We start from the raw sequence: 19,900 nt of genomic DNA, 5'->3' as shown, positions 1-19,900 counted from the left end.
ACATGAATCTGAATCATAACTGGAGGAAGTTGAAGGTGCACAGAGCATTGTTGAAATTCCAGGTTTTGAACACAGTGAACATGAATCTGAGTCAGAACTGGAGGGAGATGAACGTACAGAGTGGAATGTTGAAATTCCAGGTTATGAACACAGTGAACATGAATCTGAATCATAACTGGAGGAAGTTGAAGGTGCACAGAGCATTGTTGAAATTCCAGGTTTTGAACACAGTGAACATGAATCTGAGTCAGAACTGGAGGAAGATCAAGGTACACACACACACACATATATATATATATATATATACAGTCTGTATATATTAATACGTAATATATACATATTAATATATAATATAGCAAAGAATTCGCATATTTAGATAAAAAAACTGATTTCTTGAATAATTAATTGTAGGTTGGACGAAATCCAACGTGCGAGTGATTGTGTAATAATTGGGCATGCGAGTGATGAAAGGTTAATCTGTAAAAGGTAAAGGTAAAGTTACTCCTGTTTTATGCCATGGTAGGAGGCTCACAGGGTAGTGATAGGTTAAATCTCTCATCGTCTCTAAACAATCTCTATATTAGTAGCAGCAGGAATATCAGTCGTATATATGCTGACCACCTTTACTGCAAGGAAATACTCCCGGTACTCATTTATATAAATTCCAAGCCACCTGGCTGGAAGAATTAGATTAATGGAAAAAAATCTATGATTCCCGTCGGGAATAGAACACGTGACCTTCTGGCTCAGAGCGCAATGATTTATTTATGATGCTAACTCCTGCCTCAATATTTAATCAGTACTCAGATAAAATATGAACTAAAATCCTCATACTATCCTTTACCCATATATTTCATTCACTTTAGAATCCTTAGGCTCATCAACATCGTCTTTTATTATTTTTGTATAGCGAATAACTACACTTAAGGGTACTGGGTAGAGCTGGCAACAATATTTTCGCGTATAAATATGAATATAATGAAAATTATTTTTTTCTCTGTTTCTATCAAACACAAACTAATGTCCTTTGCACTCTGTGATAAACAAATGTTGGTGAGTTGTGAGCTGGCCACAGAAACAAATTATCTTTCATTGTTTTAATTTAGGCATGGCAGAAAGAAAAGTCTATTGAATTTGCAATTGTCAACAGTTAGGAATAGCTATTATAAAGTTATAGGAATTCATAGTCGTCACTCATAAAATGAGTGAACCCTTAAGTAATAAGTGTTTGCTTATAATAAGGGAACCCTCAAGTCAATTCCGAATTCATAGACAACACTTATTTTCACGTAATGAGTGCTCACTTACAGCTGCAGGACATGACGTCATAACAAAAGCTGACTCCCATTGAACTTATCGAAAGCAGCTCTACATGTGGAGTTGCTATAACAACGAGTTATCAATATTATTGTACTGAATAAGTTATATACAACAATGGTTTCATGATATGTTAAATTCTAGTTGCATGTTAGTTATAGTTATAATCAGATATCCTACTAATTGGAACACATGTTCTGTAGTAGTGAATTTCTTAAATAAATTAAGCCTATTAGTCCTACTATATAATACTGTATACTGAATTTATTAACATGGTGTTATATTTACTGTGTAATTTGCCAATTATAGCTACATTTTACATTTTTGGCTATGATATCTATACTTAACTCTTTTAAATTTATATTTATTTAGTATTTTTCATTTATATCTATAGCCTATGTGTCTTTTATTTAGGTAGTATCTGTTTTTTTTTTTTTCATTTTTAACTTTTAATTTGCAATTTTATTACACTTGTATCTTGCATTTGTATCTGTTTTATCTCTTTTTTTCATGTTATATGCAATTCTATTCTCCATGTCTCTAATATACCTTTTTGGGACATGTATATTTTCCTCATTTCGTTCAGCAAACTCCACAAACTCCTCAAAATCATTTTCAGTATCCATTTTGAAAATGAGTGGTCACTTAAGGGTACAGACCAGCTCACTTAAGTAATCACTCATTATGTGAATGAGGGAGAACTATGAATTAGAAATAAGTATAAGTAACCACTTAAGGGTTCACTCATTTATAAGTGACGACTATGAATTCCGCCCATAATCTCACACTTTTCAAACTTTCCTCCCAAGTCAAAAACATATTATTTGAAAAAATGAGTGGAATAAAAATTGTACTTTTTCAATTACACAACCACAATGTGACAAATTCCAATACGTTTATTTCGTTTTATAAAAATATGACATGTCTTTCTTTGAAGAACTATATAGTTTACATTAGCATACAAAATTTCAGCCTTTTATCTAAAGTACCTGTAGTTTCTGAGTAAATGGTTTCTGAATTTAGAACAATAGAAACCATTATTTTTTCAACACTGGTACTCTTTCTTTCTGCCATTCCTGTAATAAAACAATGAAATATAATTTGTTTCTGTGGCCAGCTCACAATTTACTAATATTTGTTTACCACACAATGCAAAGGACAGTCTGTGCTTGATAGAAGCAAAAAAAGTAATTTATATACTCGTTTTTATAGGCAAAAATACTGTTACCAGCTCTACCCAGTACCCTTAACAGATCTTGCTTTGAAATAACTTAGATTGTGTAATAATTACAGAAAAAATTATGACAATTTAGCTTTGCCTACAAGAGTATTATGTGCTGAAATTGAGATGCAAGATATTGAATTGTTTAATTTTGAATGTCATTGGTCTTCTGGCGTACATAGAATTTTGTTTTATGATATGATCATACTTTTCAAGAAGTTGTACTTGATATATGTTAGGAAGTTCTTAGCTAGTATTAAAGTAATGTGAATTTTATCCGAAATATGACACAGAAATTAGCTTCATATGTTTTTCGGCTCTCTCATCAATATAATTTGTGTTTCTATTGATCATAAAATATGACATCTATACTAATAATAAATCTGTAGCCAAAATTGTTCTGGTAATTTTCGATTTTCCAAAAGTAATTGGTCCTAACATATATAATTAACCGCCCTGAAACCGAAAATCGCTTTTTTGAAATTTTTGTTTGTATGTCTGTCTGGATGTTTGTTACCTTTTCACGCGATAATGGCTGAACCGATTTAAGTGAAAATTGGAATATAAATTAAGTTCGTTGTAACTTAGAATTTAGGCTATATGGCATTCAAAATATTTTATTTAAAAGGGGGGTTATAAAGGGGCTTGAATTAAATAAATCGAAATATCTCGCTTATTATTAATTTTCATGAAAAATATTATATAACAAAAGTTTCTTTAAAAATAATTTGCGATAAGTTTTATTCAATGCAAAATTTTGATAGGACTGATACTTAATGAGATAAATGAGTTTCAAAAATACAATAACAACACCATCTAAGGCGGTGTAATGAAATAAAAAACAAATGACTTCGTCTATAAGGGGCCTTGGATAACAACAATCGAAAGCTATGAAACATACGGTAGCCTACAGAGAATGTTTCTGTGTTTGTATGAAGTAATATCGGAAGCTAAATTAACCGATTTGTATAATTAATTATTAATTCACCATTGGAAATTGTAGTTTCTCTAGACGGACATAATGCTATAATGTTATTAGAGTAACTTCTGAGTGAATCGAGGACAGGTAAGATTAAAATAACTTCTTATGCACAGAATACTTGATAGGCATTCGTTTCCTGTATTTCCTAAAACAATTTTTATGACTGGATCAAAATGATCGCATTTTATTTTTTTAATACAATTTAAATTAAGTAACATAATAAACGATTTATCCTTCTATCAAACACGAATGTTCCCTGGATCAAATGTCATATTTTAATTATGTAATTACTTTATATTTATTTCTAATGGGTGCAGCGGAGCACATGGGTACGGCTAGTGATATAACATGATCCTGAGACTTATTGTAAATATGGAATTTTTTGGAAATATCTTGCCAATCTTGTACTTTCAATCCATGTCTGATTTTGTTTCGTGTTGTGAGAAATGTGAGAAGAGATGATATACCTCTTTCGCTTATTGATGCTAGAAAGAGTTGATATAAGATATATAAATCAAAATAAAATTAAGAAATTCAATACCACAAGTTATAATTACAAATAAGGCTGTTCCTTATCACTATTCTTGTTCCACATATACATTAATGGTATACTGTAGCATAGAGATGACTACCTACTGTTCAAACATGTGGGATACAAATTAACAAACCATTAAAAATTACCATTCTTTGTATTTATGTGACCAATTAGCAATTTCGGAAAATGAAGACAATTTACAAAGAACAACTAAAAATTTTAATGAAACTGCAAAAGATTAGGGACTTAAAATAAGTACTGGTACTGTATCGGTATATATCTAAAACCAAGTCACTGGTTTTATTGGGAAACATTATCCAACATGTTAAAATAATGCTGTAATTGATAAAGTTTCATCATTCAAGTATCGCAGACATATTACTGGTATTTCAAATTTAAATATTGATGAATCACCCTACTCCTGCCATCTACGGACGCCTATGAGAATCACCCTACTCCTGCCATCTACGGACGCCTATGAGAAACTTCTTTTAATGGTATGGCATACTGTAGCATACAGATGACTACCTACTGTTCAAACATGTGGGATACATTTAACAAACCATTAATAATTACCATTCTTTGTATTTATGTGACCAATTAGCAATTTCGGACAATGAAGACAATTTACAAAGAACAACTAAAAATTTTAATGAAACTGCAAAAGATTAGGGACTTAAAATAAATACTGGTACTGTATCAGTAGTATATCTAAAACCAAGTTACTGGTTTTACTGGGAAACATTATCCAACATGTTAAAATAATGCTGTAATTGATAAAGTTTCATCATTCAAGTATCTCAGACATATTACTGGTATTTCAAATTTAAATATTGATGAATCACCCTACTCCTGCCATCTACGGACGCCTATGAGAATCACCCTACTCCTGCCATCTACGGACGAAAGTTTCATCATTCAAGTATCTCAGACATATTACTGGTATTTCAAATTTAAATATTGATGAATCACCCTACTCCTGCCATCTACGGACGTCTATGAGAAACTTGTTTTAATGGTATACTGTAGCATACAGATGACTACCTACTGTTCAAACATGTGGGATACAAATTAACAAACCATCAAAAATTACCATTCTTTGTATTTATTTGACCAATTAGCAATTTCGGACAATGAAAACAATTTACAAAGAACAACTAAAAACTTAAATGACACTGCAAAAGATGAGGGACTTAAAATAAATACTGGTACTGTATCAGTAGTATATCTAAAACCAAGTCACTGGTTTTACTGGGAAACATTATCCAACATGTTAAAATAATGCTGTAATTGATAAAGTATCATCATTCAAGTATCTCAGACATATTACTGGTATTTCTAATTTAAATATTGATGAATCACCCTACTCCTGCCATCTACGGACGCCTATGAGAATCACCCTACTCCTGCCATCTACGGACGTCTATGAGAAACTTCTTTTAATGGTATACTGTAGCATACAGATGACTACCTACTGTTCAAACATGTGGGATACAAATTAACAAACCATTAAAAATTACCATTCTTTGTATTTATGTAACCAATTAGCAATTTCGGAAATGAAGACAATTTACAAAGAACAACTAAAAATTTAAATAAACTGCAAAAGATTAGGGACTTGAAATAAATACTGGTACCACAGTCTAGTAATATACAGTCGCGAAGCTCAATACGTAGTAAATATGCAAACATTAGATAGTTGCTCACAACTAGGATCGCTAATATCGCCTCATTACAGGCAATGCAAAATAGTATCGTCACAGTCTATTGTTTCTAGCACCCTCAAAACTCAAGCTTCGTGACTGTATATAGTAGACTGTGTTGGTACTGTATCGGTAGTATATCTAAAACCAAGTCACTGGTTTTACTGGGGAACATTATCCAACATGTTAAAATAATGCTGTAATTGATAAAGTTTCACCACTCAAGTATCTCAGACATATTACTGGTATTTCAAATTTAAATATTGATGAATCACCCTACTCCTGCCATCTATGGACGCCTATGAGAAACTTCTTTCAATGGTATACGGTAGCATACAGATGACTACCTACTGTTTAAACATGTGGGATACAAATTAACAAACCATTAAAAATTACCATTCTTTGTATTTATGTGACCAATTAGCAATTTCGGACAATGAAGACAATTTACAAAGAACTAAAAATTTAAATGACATTGCAAAAGATTAGGGACTTAAAATAAATACTGGTACTGTATCGGTAGTATATCTAAAACCAAGTCACTGGTTTTATTGGGAAACATTATCCAACATGTTAATTGATAAAGTTTCATCATTCAAGTATCTCAGACATATTACTGGTATTTCAAATTTAAATATTGATGAATCACCCTACTCCTGCCATCTACGGACGCCTATGAGAATCACCCTACTCCTTTCATCTACAGACGCCTATGAGAAAGTTCTTGCAGAGAATCTACGAAAGAAGAACGAAGCCTGCATGGGGGTTTGCTCCCCAAACTACCATGCATCACTTGCAGGTTGTTCAAAATAAGGCATTACGAATTATCGGTGGATATGATTTTTACACAACTCAAGTTCAAATGCATGATGACCTTGAAATATCAACTATACCTGAATATATCAAAATAATTTCAAAAACCTTTTACCATACTGCCAAGGAAAATGAAAACAAATATATTTCAAATCTTGGAAATTATAATGCTGCAATGTACCACAAACACAAGACTCCAAAACATTTTTTAATGTAAAATAGTATAGCAGTAACTTATATTTGAGTTGCTGTGCATGATGAATTGACTATAATATTCTGGAAAAAGAAGAATTGTCAAGGTTTACATGAAGCCGGAACAATAATAATACCACAAATGAAGAAAGTCGTCAGAAGAACGAAGTTGAAGAAGAATTCTATGGGACCAGCGCCATGATTGACAGGAGCTGGATAGGAACGAATTAACGGATCAGACATGTTGTTGCTATGTTGGCAGTTCATGGATTTCATTACAAAATGTGTAGCACAAGCGCTTTCCACATGGCAAATGACAAGTGCGTTTGTAAATTCTGTGATACACATTGCAGCAAATACCACGTTCTGAACTGCAGCAGATGCAGCAACTCAGTGCTGAAAACTGAATTATCATCTATGCACACTTGGGCGCACTCTCTATTATTATTAAATATTGATGACATGGAACAGTAAACACACAACAATAGATCCCTAATAGAAACAATAAACAATTTTCTTGGCTAAAAATTTATAATGTGTTAAATTGGAAAAATCATATTAAAGAAATTAATTACCCCCGAACTAAATTCAACATGTTTTGCTATTAGATCTATGCAAGACATTGTAAACATCAATAATTGTCAACTGCTGTGGAGTATTGGTCAGCACATCTGGCTATGAAATGAGCAGGGCTGGGTTCAAATCCTAGTTAGAACAAATTACCAGGTTGGGGTTTTTTTCGGAGTTTTCCCTGAAGCAAATGAAGGAGAATTGCGGAGTAATTTTCTGCGTCGGACCTCGTACTCATTTCGCCATCATTAATTCACATATCCTCATCATCCATACAATAGCCTGGGTTAAGTTCATGGTGCGCTGTACTGTACTTGTCAAAGAGCGCGGCTGTTCAGTTATCCAATAATTCACAAGAATAGAAGTGGTGTAAACACAATAAGCCTCAGGCTGCAGTGTAAGCCTTCGGGTTCCTCCTCCGTATAAGAGAAAAAATCAGTACCTTAAAAACAATATATCGTATTTTTCATACTTCCACTCAGTAATGAATTTGGGAATAATATTCTGGGGAAATTCAACAGATAGTAACAGTATATTCCTACTACAAAAAACAGTAATTAGAATAACAGTAGATGCCAAATCTAGGGAATCGTGTAGGATCATTAAACAAAAAATACAAATAATGCCCATGGCTTGTCAGTATACTTTTTTCATTAATAAACTTCTCGTATGTAATCGTGAAAACTTTGTAACTAATTCAGTAGTTCATAGTAAAAATACTCGTCAAAAATGATTCTCATACTCCATCAGAAAGTCTATCATGCTATCAAAAAGGAGTGCATTATATGGTAATAAAAATTTTTAATAACCTCCTTATGGATTTAAAAAAATCAAACTCAAAACATAAGATTATTTAGGGCCAAATTAAAAAAGTATCTAATTTCTCACGCCTTCTATTCTGTAGGTGAATTTATGACATTTAACAATGCCACATGAATATTTCTGTCTTGCATTAAGCGTTGATACTAACCCCTTGTGTTGTATTGGTATATTGTAAAGCTCTTCTATATATATTTTAACTACACTGTGACTATAATTACGACTTTATAGTGCTATTAAGATTTTTTTGACATGTTCCATATTCTAGCAGTGAAGTAATGTACGAATACCATGGATTGTAAATCAGTGGCGGCTCGTGCCGGATAAATTAGGTGAAGGTCAATAGAATTCTAGGTAATTTCCTGGAATCGTTATATACCCGTGACGTCGCGAATGCTTTTGTAACCTATACGATGGGCATATTCAATTAATGTAATATATTCACCATTTTCTTAAGTTTTATGAAAAGCACAGCATATAAAATAAACAAATTTTCAACATTTTCGGAAGCTACGTCCCCTTAATCCCGAAGAATTCACTGTCCCAACAAAACTTCCACACAATACATACCACAACATAATAAAACAACCACAAGTCCACATGACATAAAAAAGACAAAATTTAACACATTTTATACAACACATCAAATTAAAAGAGTACACAAGAAATAGGATCCATAACAAAATGCAAAATCACAATCATAACCGTAAACTGTATTCATATTTTAAATCAACTTCGGAACATGCAACTTCCAATATAAGCATACCTCTCCAGTAAAATCAAGCAGCTACGATTAAATCAAAGCAGTATTCTGTTGAACAGAAAACTTACACTTGAACGGAAAAGAAAGGGGCACTAGTAATTTCATCTCTTACAAGTTCATTGATGCATTCAGAAATACAATCAATTATTTCATTTTGAATCGTTTTAGATTTCCCAGAAAGAACAGGCCTAATTTTTTCATAGTGATTTCTAATTTTCATAGGGCCAATGAAATGAGAGCCAATAATTCTTTGAAATTCCCCCTGTTCTGTGACGAAATACTCTCATCATGACAGCGAAAAGCCAACTCCTGCTTGCTTAGAAACAATACCGTATCGATTGCGGTGTGCATTACCAGTCTATTTAAACGTACGTTTTCATTAAATTGACTTACGTATAACCTATAACTTTCCTTTAGTGCATCCGCAATGGTGTTCATGTTCTTCTGCAGTGCCTTTAATTGCAAAATACATTTAATGTGTTCAGCTGAATCTGCATGGCTGTGAAGACCGCGATTGACATTTCTGAAATCGCAAAATCCAGTTGAATTCCAAGCGGGTTTCTTGTTCCCCAGAAGAAGACAAGGCCAACAATATAACTTCTCGTTATAGTGACTCCCACATAACCAGTTGCAATCGGCATATCACGAATCTTGAAACTGAATATTGTATGACCGACCACCACTTTTCACTTTTTTCATAGTTATATTAATGTGACTTGTTGTTCTGCAGTATTTTAAAATATCTTGCTTATCTTCTGCACACCAACGAGAGAACGGTGTCTCCAAAAGATTACACACTAAATCGTTTAACGGATTCATGTTTTCATCGCATTAATACACGTAGTATCACCTTCACACTTCGCTGCACTTGTCACAACAAAGAATACGTAAAGCGAAATCATTGGTCAGCGCGGGTCAAATGTAGAACGTAGTTTCAAATGTTATGCCAACTTTCTTTATTACAGGGTACTCAAATTATTTCAAAATCCATAAAAAACATAATATTCAAGAGGTGCTAACGTTAAAAAATACCAAAATATATACTTTATATACTAAATTTAAACAATATTTAACTTCTTTACAGAATATTTTATGTTTTCTTATTTAGTTGCAAAATATTACAGTTTGCCACCCTGATCCAATGTTTGGACGAGAGAGAGATTCTGTCTTTCAAGAATAGAGAAAGGAGATGAATGCCTGGTCCACAGACCCTCATAATAGCCTCGCAAAAGGGACCAGTAATTCATAGTAAGCAACTCGTTGTCATGGCAACCGGGTGTGTTTACTGAAGGCGAAAAGGAAAGCCTCATTCGGACCTTCAGCTGGTCTGCTAGCCACGTGGCCTGACTGGTGAGGGGTTCGTGTGAAGTGCTGCAGTGAACGTTAACTGAGCGGATTACGCCGAACAAGATATTAAAAAATAGAGCAAAATATGGTTTAGTGAAGAATTCATTTTATTTTAATTTCTTGATAAAATATATTTTATTAAAGCACGAAAAAAGGGGTGAAGGTGGCCTTCATGTACTTCACTTGAATAACCGCCACTGTTGTAAATAAATACAATACAATACAATATAATTTTGTAAATGGCACAATATGAAGAAATTTAAGGAAACATATGTTAAATGTGACCCAAATTATCTGAAAAAAATTTAAAAATTCGAAATCGAAAGATGGACATTAAAAACAAAGTGAAAAATCAGGGCTAAGGGCTACACAAATTAAACTTTTTCAACAGTTATTATGATAACAAGATTAGATTATGAAAGAAATGAAGTTGTAAGATCAAAATTAGAAGTTAAAAATACATTTTCAAAATTCGATGATTACCGGTACTGAGAAAAATGGAAATCACATGCACCCTATAAATAAAATATAGTTTCAGAAATTAATTTAATCTGTTAAACATCATATTATGAAAATCAATGTGACACTAAATCGACCATCAGAGTGTGTAATATGGTTATGTAATGTTAGCTGCTATGAAGTTAATCACTTACCTTTCTTCCCTTGGAAATCAGAGGAAAATTCAGTCTTGGGGACATGGTTATGATGATGATACCTGTAAGTTTTTTTTACACTTCGAAGACATTAAATCTCATCGCACAGTTAGAAATAATGGGAATCCCAAATTCTTCTTCTGAAGATTTTCTGCTATAGACGAAATTTAAGAACTTAAAATATATTTTTAATCTTGTCCTTGTATTAGCAATCATACAGAGCTAGTACTTAACTTATATATGTATTTTTGATTTGACTATAGTACGAATTACGTACAAAACTAACGCTACAATATATTCTGTCATGAGGTCAGTAATGGTGTAACCTTGCCATTTGAAACAATACAGAGCAAATACAGGATAGGTGGCAATGGTGATACCGGTTTGTATCTTATAACCATGACATGAAAATAGATCTCTGTATCCTTCTTCGAGTGTTGAACTTAGACTCTTGGTTCGTAGCTACAAATTCTGTTTTTAATCCACAGTAAAGAACAAAATAATGTAATTTACATATGAGAGAGAGTCAAATGAAAACTTGCTGTCACATGTTACTTGGTAGCACTGTAGGCAAATTTACATGCATACATTGCACATGTTCATATCATTTGTTGTAGGACACGCCAAGTTATTTCATAGTCAGTCAGTTAGGTTAGCCAACTATTTCTTCTGGGTGAAAAGAAGGAAGATCATAGATAGATAAAATTTCACTTAATTTCTTTCCACACATTTTAGGTAGTGCTGTCATGGAGGCCATATGGGGCCATACATCGTATGGGAACCTACAATTTTTTTTTAATTCATCGTATGGAGAAAAGAAAATTTTGTTAGTACGGAGCCATACAGCATATGGGTGCTTAAGTTCTGTATGCGGAGATCTGTACAAATCTTAGATCATCTCTTGCTTTTCCTAATGTATTTTGTTTGATGTTCATCAACAAAAATTGTCCACCTCTGCAGCACTGGAATCCAGGAATATATAAAATAATGGTTGAAAAACAAGAAGTGCAGCAAACACACACTCCAAGATTCATCGAGACAAGTGTGCATCTACATGGTGTATTCTTTAAATCAAGCTTGTTGTGCAATTGAAATGTAAAGCAAAACAATTTCTTTACTTCTTCTTTAACATTAAAGAAATCATTAAATGACAGTCGGAGAGATAGAGAGAGGAGAGTAAAATATATTTCAAGGGAGAAAACAAGGGGTGGGGCATATGACCAAGAGAAAAATTACCATGGCAGCACTGATTTTAGGTATTATACTGGTAAGTTAATTCGATGGTGTTTGGGAAAAGGGAGATAACTAGTCATAAAAATGAGTTTTGAGAAAAATCAAAATGAAACTTGAAAACCCTTATTGCAAATAATTTTCTACACAAATAAAACACATTAGATGCTAGTATTATATTGTTTTATACACACCCAATTGTAGAATTTAGCTTGTGTATTCACCTGGCAAACAAAACTATTTGCACAAGAAATTAATTAACCCTCTTTATCTAATCACCATCGAATTATGACTGTTCTTTATGATAACACAAATCTGCGAATTTTAATTATTGAGTATTGCCTGAGTGAAATGCAGTGACTTTACTGATACATAGTTCTGTTTTATCACTGAGAAAGGACTGAGACAAAGAGATGTACTTGCAAGATTAATAATGTAATGCTGGTTATAACTGCAAATGAGTTACATAGACTGAAGCGAAAGTTAAATTCCCATCTTCTTAGCATTAAAACCAAAATCAAGCTTCGTAAATCTTTGATCAGGCAATTACCCGCTCATTTTCAAAAGGAAGATACTGAGAAAAATATTTGACCTTCTACAAGATTCAGGAGTACGGCAAACCAGTTGTAACAAAGAGTTATATACCCTATGTAAGATCCAGACTTAACACAAACAAATTAAAGTCATTAGCACAGCATCCCCAATATTATTTATGTACAGACTTCCCTGTCCCCACAACTATCTAAATTAATGATACAAAGAGACAGTCCATAGTACGAGCTATGACATATCACTAAATTCAGTGTTACGATGAGGTGATTGCATTTATAGCTTCAATATCACAAACTGAACATCAGATGCTGGTGCAAAAGCAAATGGCTTTTTAGTAGAATTGACGCATGTAGTTGCAAGATCAGATACTGTACATCACTTTTTTTAGGAAATGAGTTAATGTTATATTTCATATCTTCATATGATACTAAAACTGCTATAGCACTGTTATGCTCCAAAACCAGTTACATCACATGGATTTGTATGATGAAAGAATAGTATTGGTTGCAAATCCTTGGTTCCTTGCAAACGTTTTTGCTTCATACTGAAAAATTATTTTTAGTGATGTATCTGATTTTGCAACTAAACGCATCAGCTGCAGTCATTTAATTTTTCTAATCACCTAAGCCTACTGTATTTGTGAAGGTAATTATTCATGTTGATGCTGCTAATAATGCTTTGCAAAATCGAACCTTGTCTTTGAAGAAAGCTGTGTGTATTCTACAATGCCTGTGTTTCATAATTTAATCTTTCTTATGTGATGGATTTCCACAGTTCTGGAGTGAAGTAACATATAAATCAACAACAACGGCATTGCCCCAGCCACAACTCCCATCGGTAACCGGCAGTCATTTCGATGTTTGAACACTCAGCCCATGCCACATGTCCATTCATCTCCTGAAGATTTACAAAGTTGTTGATAATATTTTGAACTGTTTGGATAATCGCACTGACACTTACTGCAGAGTTTCTATGATTGAGAATTTTCTAATCGGTGGTTTGAATGATGGTGATAAGGAACTGGAAGAAATTCTCTCATTTTATGGAGAGAACTTGGACAAGGAGAGGCTACTTTTACACAGGGACATGTTATTAGATATTGCAAGATGAAAATTGCACCACATCACAGATTTTCAGACTGCTTTTGATCTCCTTCGAAAAGAAGCTTTTCTCCATGACATGCTACCAGGACTTGTTAAGTTCATGAGACTAGTTCTTACAATATCAGTGTCTACATCTACTGATAAGGAACTGGAAGAAATTCTCTCATTTTATGGAGAGAACTTGGACAAGGAGAGGCTACTTTTACACAGGGACATGTTATTAGATATTGCAAGATGAAAATTGCACCACATCACAGAGTTTCAGACTGCTTTTGATCTCCTTTGGAAAGAAGCTTTTCTCCATGACATGCTACCAGGACTTGTTAAGTTCATGAGACTAGTTCTTACAATATCAGTGTCTACCTCTACTGCTGAGTGATCATTCTCATCTCTCGGTAGAGTTAAATCCTACACAATGTCCACCATGGGTCAACAGCGAATGAATTATGTAGCTATCATTCATTCTCACAGAGAAGAATCGCTGCATTTAGATTTGTATGAAATAGCAAATGAGTTCATCACTAGAGATGAAATTCGCAGGCAGACAACCTTCTGTGGTACAACATGTTAAGATGTTATTAATCCTCATGAAAAATGGTAATATTGTTAATAATGAAATAATTATTGATTAAACAAACTATGAACAGAGTGTTTATGTTTACCAATTAACAGTGTCATTGTTGTAATGAAGAAGGACTTTCAACAGTTTCAACATAAATTATATTAAACTTGAATGTGGTTTTTCTTTTCTGAGTGAGCACCCACAATAAATTTTACAAGTCGGCGCCTATGGTTGCGGCAATTATATCAAATGGAATGTAGCAGACTAAATAATAAAGTAGGTAACCTTATATTAAATAACTGGAAAAAGACAAAGAGGATGGACTCGATGGAGCTGTACAGTGTTCGACAAGATCTCCCAAGTGAATGATTGGATTGTGGAAGACAGCAGTCGCAGATAGGACAATTTTAGGATGAATCAGCCTTCTGCACCAGAGAAGAAAGAAGAAGAAGAAGAAGAAGAAGAAGAAGAAGAAGAAGAAAAGTTTTTTATCACGTTAAAATTTTATGTAAAGACTAATTGCGATAATAATAATTTCATATCCATTTATTGAAATAAAAACTAGAGTAGTACAACAAAGTACTGGGTAAGATGGGGTTCTTGAGACATCGGGGATATTTGAGCCAAATCAGGTGTTTACCCGTAGATGTTTTCGTTTCTGTGATTTTTGTAATTTTTTAATTCAAATTTTGGAATTAAAGAAAAGAAAATTATGTGTGCATATTATCTCAGTGAATTATAGAATATAGCTAAAGATAATAAACTACATATATACGGTACCGTACTCAAATCTATAAAATGTTATCATTTAAGGTTTTATTAACTCAAGTAACCTCATATGAAGTTTAACTTGCACCACATAGCATTTTTAAATGGGTGGCTCAAATATACCCATTTCCTGGGTAACTTGAGCCACTAATAAAACAATAAATAAATACATAACAATAGTGACAATGCAATAAAGCTGCTTGCCTATGGTTTGTATGTCGCAAGATTCAACATATAGGAGAGCAATGAAAGTTTCTCAAGGTATACGTTTTTTGTAGGAGTTAATGAAACTTTCTGAGGTGGTTCAAGTATCCCCGTATATTAAAATTAAATACTGGTGACACATCACAATATCTATTTTTCTATATGGTCGCAAAATGTGGACAATAAAACAACGAGAATACGGTAAGAACCAAGAATCACAGGTACAGAAATACAATTTTAAAGGAAAACAGCTAAATATATGTTAGATCAAAAACACAATGAAGAAATTCATAAAGAAATAAAAACTAAATCCATACTGGGAGAGGGGGAGAGAGAACTACAGTCCTAATTAGTTCCAACATTTACAGAGAATAAACACTGACAGAATTCCACAGTTAATTTTCAAATACAGGGTACAGGGCAGAAGAAATCAAGAGCATCCTCTGAAGAGACTTCTGGGTGACTGAAGCCAAAATGTGTCACTTCTTGACAGTTTGGTGGTGGTGATGATGATGATGATGATGATGATGATGATGATGATGAGAAATATTTTTGGTACTTTTTTTTTTACTCCAATCTCTCAAAATGCGTCACACATTAAATGTAATAATCACAGGACATTGGAATATCTATATATAATGCTAGAATGTTCTTGTAGTCTTCAAAATTACTTTGTTAACCACTTTTAAGTTCTAAAATGGTGGTAAATTATGTAACTAATGTATTTCCAGTGTCACTACCAAATTTATAACACAAAGCAAAATTAGAATTAGTAATACAAAATAATACAAAAGAGCTAAGAGTTTCAGGAAAGCAGTCAAGAAGATAGTGCATAATTTTCGGATTCATATTTTAATCTGCGGGCTTATGTGAGGGCGGCAATGAACCTTCGGGTTCCTTAAAAGCCATTTGTAAGTAAGTATTTTAATCTAGTTCACGAATATAATTTATTATTTTACCTACAACATTTTTGTAGTCTGGATCCTTTGTATTGCCAACAAACTTCCTGATGACATCTTTACACCATAAAAATTTCCCATATTTTCTTTTGTGCTATGCTCATTTTTGTTTCAAATGTAGCATCAAACAAGAACTTTTTTTATATTGGAACAGATGAAATCCTTTTATAAAACTGGGCACGATCATGTTACTAAAATATTGAATATTTTTATTGAAAAAAAAAAAGACAATATTTTTAATGAAAGTTTTAACACAACTCTATATAAAATAGTTTCATTCACGCTGGTCTTCTTATGTATAACAGCTTACCAAATTATCTTAAAGAAATATTCGCATATCAAAAATTTAAGAAAGCTCTTTACAAAATTTTAATAAAAAATTGCTTCTACAGTATGAACGAATTTATTGAAAATTGCCGTAACTGAATAGAAAAAGAACGTCTTACTTAAAAAATTTTACTTCCTCTTTTCCAAATCCTGACTTCGAGAAGGGATGTCTTCTCATGAAAGATGCGTTGGTTGAAATTGACTCCAAACTGCTAAATGAAATGTGATTTGTCTTGTAAAGTGTTACATCTGTTCTTGTGGTACCGTAGTTATTTGTTACCGGTAATGTTGAAATTATTTATAATTAATATTGAAATTTTGTATGTTGTAGTTTAGTTAATGTACTATGTTGTAGCCGTGGTTACTTTTGACATGTCCCATATCATGCATGTGATCAGTTGGACGCAATAAATGAATAGATGAAGAATATTGAATCAGTATCTTGGCTGTCTGCACTAAAAGATGTCAGTGATGAATAAGTTTCATTTAACTCTCCCTTATAAAACATGAATATTCACGTTATTGCAAAATAATATTACATTATACTGTAAATATGAAAAAAAAAAAAAAAATCAACATTGAACACAGCGGTAGCCAATAACTTTTTATAATGTAAAAGTCTCTAGATTAGTGCTTTTCAAATCGTGATCTGGAAAATATTTCCACTGATATACCAAGATGTTGAAAAAATAACTTATATAAAATTATACTGTGTACACCATACTCATTTGTACAACACATTAAGGTACGATAATTGCAGACACTTGAAATAACAACTTTGGTTAGGTTAGGTTCTAGTTTTTTTTCTCGTTTCTTATTCTATTTCTGTTATACAGTTTATGTAAACAGTATTTTGTACTAGATGCATATAATTTTCATTTTGTTTTAAGAGAACAAACAAACATTCCTTCACAATGCTACAGTATAAAAGCCTAAATGATGTGGCTCTTGGAGGACATACTGTACTGCACTTCTTCGTTATAGTTTAGCTATTTTCTGTATATTGGAAGGTGATCTGTAGGGAAATAAACGGCAGGACAATAGGACAAGGAAAAATACAACAAGATGCACTACTAATATGTACCGTAATTTTAGGTCATCGAACATACAAATGAGAAAAAGAAATTATACCAGTTACACCGGTACACTTTTACTCCTATAATAAATAAAATAATATAGGCTACCAATATGTACGATACCTACGGTAGGTATATAAAAAACTAAGGACTAATTTACTGCTTGGTCTATAAGTGAAAATAATATTGCAATTCAGATTGCATAAAATTTTTCTTTATTGTATACTGATACGTCACATATACATGATAAAAAATTTTTCGGTAGAAGTGAAAAAATCGACTAATTGAAATCCGCTATTTTGGGAGGGAGGACGATCTACATACTTCATACTCTTTATACTGAATACACAGTATACTGGCCTGTGTTATATTCAATGAGCTCTTACTGTCAGTGGTTTAGTTGGGCTGGAACATTGGTAAATAAAACTGTATGCATATCGGAACATGAGGATGCCAAGCTTGACATCCAGTATAAATCCATTTGGTACTGGTAATTGCTAACTTGATAAGATGAGTTCCTGTAAATATTTTTTTCCAGCTAAATTAGAGATTACTGTACTAATATTTCTTTTACCTTCTTCTCAATATTTGTTTTCTATGCAGTTTGCCATTAGAAATTATCATGGATTAAAAATGAACTTATATGGTTCTTTTATACGCTATACAAAATTTAAGCTAATTATAAATTACCTGCGCTTTGAATAAAAAGGAAAAGAAAGTTAGTAGAGACTGACTCATTAATGGCACTGTATACAAATTAAGCAAAAATATTAAATTTCCAGACCTGATGACATTGTTTATTTTTAAATTATAAAACGTATTCTGCGCCATTTTGAGGTTCCAAAACATTTCCTTAATGTGTAGGAAAGTTTTAGAATAAATAAAATTGACTTATAATGATTCAGTTAAAGCTGTTGCAAAAATTTAAGTGAATTATTTTATATTAATTTTAATAGTGGCTCTATTATGTCAGGCTCATTGTATTCTATTATACAGTTTGAATTGATATAGATCCTTAGACAAAATTTTCAGTCCTGGACCAAAATGGGAGACTATTTGCATCTCCGGATAAATTAATTTTCCAAGAAGCCATCATATTTGGAGTGTTCTGAAAAACAAAAAAATAAAATAAAATAAACTTTATTTATGGGCATCAGTTGGCGTTTATTTCTGTGTCGCGACAGCCATGAAGGGTCAAGACCACCAGGTGCCTGCTGATCTTACGTTCACATGCCTTAACAGAGGTGAACGATCATTCAAACAGAATGGGAATTCCCATTATAGCTGGTTTTTCTAACTGGATTTTGCTTACTACTTATTATATCTTCCCAAATTCGTTACGATGCTGGGTGGGCACCAGCCCCATAGGCTGGCTGAAATTTCATGAGAAAATTTCTTCCTCCATGAGGACTGGAACCAGCACTCATTACTTAACACGAGTCCAGACATGATGCCTTAAACCATGACTCTAAGGCGCAGGACATACATGGTGAATTATTATTCCTATTTACTGTAGCATTTGCTCTACACAACATGGAACAGTTATACAACTATAAATCTGTCCTCATAGCCTAGTTTACTTATAACAGTTTGCACCACATGAAGGTGAAGATGGGAATTGGGTAGGAGAGGTTATAGATAGAATGCATATCATTACCAGGGTTGCCAGATTCTCTCATAAGGAATCCAGGACAGATGATGATACTGCATACCTTAACATCACCAAACATTGGCATTAATAATTAAGTTTGTAATACAACTGATTTTATGTATTTCAACTAATTATAAAGGCCTAAGCTTTTAATTTTGTTCCATTTTTGTTAGATTATGAAATTTCGTTTGAATTATTATAAAGTCTGGAAAAATACTGCCATATTACAGCCTAATTTATACAGAAAAAATGCGCGACAATACAGTGTCTAAATCCTATCAATAATAAATCAACTGGCAGCTGCCACGGTGGTCTCGTGGTTAGAGCATTGGACTTATAATTTTGTGGACCGGGGTTCGATCCCTAGTGTACTCCCGATTTATAACTTGTGTTCGGTAATTCCATAGTCCAGGTGACACAGGTGTTTTCTCCAGGAAGCTTCGGTTCCCCTGTGGCATCCCAACAAATCTCCATAATCATCTCATTGCGGGTCTAGTGTAGACCAGGCTCCTGTGGCACACTCTGGGCAATGACTCTGTCGGTAAATTGGTC

This window comes from Periplaneta americana, chromosome 16, assembly GCF_040183065.1.
Source record: "Periplaneta americana isolate PAMFEO1 chromosome 16, P.americana_PAMFEO1_priV1, whole genome shotgun sequence".
In the NCBI taxonomy this organism is placed as follows: Eukaryota; Metazoa; Arthropoda; class Insecta; order Blattodea; family Blattidae; genus Periplaneta; species Periplaneta americana.
Note: the sequence above shows the minus strand (reverse complement) of the source record.